The following is a 3,750-nucleotide window of genomic DNA, read 5'->3' as shown; positions in this document are numbered from 1 at the left end:
CTGTGATGGAAGGATGTTTATGAAGATTGTCATTCAGACTTTTCGAGTACTAACAACCAGATGACTGAAAAGAACGCAAATCCTTCCATTCCCCACCAGTTAGTTAAAACTGAAGAAGCTTCTTGGATGAGAAGAGAAATGTTTTCAAAAGAAAGTCCAGTTGCCTTTTGCCTTTTGTTAAATTGTCACCTTCAGACAAAGTCAATAGACATACCTGCTTCATTTAACAACTGTGTTACTAACTTAAAAACTGCAGTGATTCAGTTAACAACTAATAATAATAATAATAATAATAATAATAATAATAATAATAATAATAATAATAATAATAATAATAATAATAATAATAACAATAATGCCTATCCCAGGTCCTGGGTAAGGACTCGATAGGTAGACAAAATGCCAAATCCAGTCTGAACATCTGGCTGACTGTGCGATGATCCATAATAATAATAATAATAATAATGTGGGAAGGGACCTTGGAGGTCATCGAGTCCAACCCCCTGCTCAGGCAGGAAACCCTATATCATTTCAGAAAAATGGCTGTTCAGTCTCTTCTTAAAAACTTCCAGTGTTGGAGCATTCACCGCTTCTGGAGGCAGGTTGTTCCACAGGTTAATTGTTCTAACTGTCAGGAAGTTTCTCCTTAGTTCTAGGTTGCTTCTCTCTTTGGTTAGTTTCCATCCGTTGCTTCTTGTCCTGCCTTCAGGCGCTTTGGAAAATAGCTGACATACCCAATTCCAAATGTCTCACTTAGAAACAGAATTTTTGGGCTCAATTGTGGTCGTAAGTTGAGGCCTACCTGTATAGATAGGTGAAGTTTGTACACTTGATTTAGGACTTTCATATATTGTATTACTCCAAAAGGAGGACAGCCCTGAATTTAAGATAATTTTCTCCATCTCCTTAAAAAAAATGAAGAATTGGCAGGGAGGAAAAATGCAACACCAATAAAAATCCTGGAAAATGCCCAGCTACGTATCTTGTCTCCTGCTTGAGCAGGGGGCTGGACTAGAAGACCTCCAAGGTCCCTTCCGACTCTATTATTCTCTTGGACTGTGAATTCCAGATGAAGCCAATCCCAGAAACATCTCTTTTTCCTTATCAAAGGTATGTATGTGAAAATCACACCCACATTTCTTAATTGTTAGACAACAAACCTCTGTTTTTAAACTTTGCATCGGAAAACCCTATTTGGACCACATCATTTTACACAAAATGAGGCAGCGTATTGTTGATCAGTGTTTACAGACCAAGTCATGACTGCCCTCCAGAGTTGGTTTTGAGAAATGAAGGAGTCTGGCGGTATCTGTTCGATTAACAAGCTTTCTTAAAAGGTGTCAACTTTCGTGGACACGGGTCTCATTCTAAAACATCTACAACTTGGCAAACATAATGAGCTGTGCGTCGCCTCTTTCTGCATTGTGAGCAAGTCCACATCAAAAGCACAATTTAACCACGATCAGGAGGTCCTGCGGTATCTTTTCCTGGTTTCCCACAGCCCCCTGTAGCATTTCTGCCTTTTGCTCTGGAAAGGTGGGGCAGGCTGAATGGGGTGTTCCCAACTGCTATGCATGTCTCCCTATCTTGAATCCTACTGATGACCACAATTTGTCCCACAAATGAAATACCAGTTCTGTAAAATATGGGGCAAGGAGGGGCAGAAATGGACACTGGGTGGTGTGCATAAAAGTATTAATTACAGTCGAGCTCACAACTTATCACAATTGATTGCTATGGAGTGCGCAGAACTTTAGATGAAGATAAAAAAAGGTTGGTCAGGCATGCTTGAGAAGGTGGCCATTGCTATAAACCTGATGTGGGAATCAGGATATCACATCAGGCCATCATAAAACAGGTTTGGATCTGATTTGCTTTAGGAACATTCCATTCCTTTCTGCTGCTTGGGACAGAAGTAAAAAGGACGATGCAGGATGTGTTTGAACCTGGCGTGGCTGGGGCAGCCTCCGGAGGTCTCTTCCAAGCCCACCAGGAAACCTGAAGCAAGGTCTGCACTGGGGTGGGGAGGGAGATAGATAGATAGGTGATAGATAGATAGATAGATAGATAGATAGATAGATAGATAGATAGATAGATAGATAGTACTTATCTCAAACAAAGTCTGCTCTACATCTGATCTGTCATTCCTTTTGTTAGCGTTTTTTGGACAACATTTGTTCATAGCATCGTTACTTGCATTGCACGTAAAAAGGGGATGCTGTTTGGATTGTTGCAACTGAGGTTACTATCCTGACAGTTTTAATTTCCCCCACCGAAAAGCGGGCAGGACCCCACCATCCTGGCACTTTCCCTCTCTTGAGGGCCATTATTTCAGCAGACAAGAAGACCAGCATGAAATTGGCCATTACTTCCCAGGTAATGGGGAGAAGAGAGTGCCTGGCTGAGGAATTCTGGGAGTTGAAGTCCACAAGTCATAAAAGGGCCAAGTTTGAAGACCTCTGTCCTCAACCATTTCATTCCCTCCTCTACCTTTTGGCTGGCAAAGTTTGTTTATTAGATATAAACGTAGCTTGTTTTTTATTCAGGATCTCAAGGAAGCAGAGAGAGTGGTCCCTCCTCCTTTGTCCCCTAACCACAACACCATTGGGGAGTACAAGTAGACCTTGACTTACGACCACAATGGAGCCCAAAATTTAAGTTGGTAAGTGAAACATTTGTTAAGCGAGTTTGCCCCATTTTACAACTTTTCTTGCCCCGGTTGTTAAGTGAATCAGTGCAGTTGTTAAATTAGTAACATGGTCGTTAAGTGGATCTGGCTTCCCCCATTGACTTTGCTTGTCAGGTCACAAAACGGGATCACATGACCCCCAGGACACTGCGACCGTCATAAATATGAGTCAGTTGCCAAGCATCTGACTTTTGAATATGTGCCCATGGGGAGGCTGCAATGGTCGTAAGTGTGGAAAATGGTCATAAGTCACTTTCTTCACTGCTGTTGTAATGAATGGTCACTAAATGAACTGTTGTAAGTCGAGGACTACCTGTACCTCTTTGCCCATTCTTGAGTATAAGAAGTCCTTGACTTATGACTGGTAATTTAACCACCGTTAACAGTCAGTAAAGCACAAACCATCCACTTCTGACTCCTGGGGTCACATGACTGCAATTGGCAATGGTTTTTTTGCCAATTTCTGGCAAAACTTTATTATAATTGTTATCCGTTGTTTTACTATTTTAGTATGTACTGGTTTTAATAATGGTCATAAGTGTGAAAAACAGGCATGTCACTTTTTCCAGTGCCGTTGTGTAACTTTGAGCGGTCACTAAATGAACCGTTGTAAATCGAGGCTCCTAGTCCCGTGTCCTCCCGCTGGACCGGGCTGGTTCTCAGGCTCCGCTGAGCGGGGCGGGGGGGGGAGAGGCGCAGGACACCTTCCCGGGCAAGCCAGATTTTCGCGCCGGGAGGGTTACGAGGCGGGAGGCTCCCGGCGCTCTGCGGACCGCTCCTCGCTGTGCCGCGGCCGTCCGCCCGCCCGCCCCGTCCCAAGAGCCGGGCCTTCCCCCCCCTCGCTGCACCGGGGCAGTCGCAGGCCCGCCGAGGCCGGGGCTTCCCGCCCGCTTGGCGGGTCCGCTACGCCGCCTCGTCCCTCTGCCCGAGCCGGCCAGCCGCGCGCGGGTGGTGCGAAGGAGACCCGGCGCGTCTGCGGGGACGCTCCGCTNGGGCGGGTTGGCCTGCATGAGGCCGGCAGGTGCCCGTCCAGCGCGCCCAGCCCCGCCAGACGCTCCGCG

This window comes from Protobothrops mucrosquamatus, unplaced genomic scaffold, assembly GCF_001527695.2.
Source record: "Protobothrops mucrosquamatus isolate PMUCROS unplaced genomic scaffold, P.Mucros_1.0 scaffold381, whole genome shotgun sequence".
In the NCBI taxonomy this organism is placed as follows: domain Eukaryota; kingdom Metazoa; phylum Chordata; class Lepidosauria; order Squamata; family Viperidae; genus Protobothrops; species Protobothrops mucrosquamatus.
Note: the sequence above shows the minus strand (reverse complement) of the source record.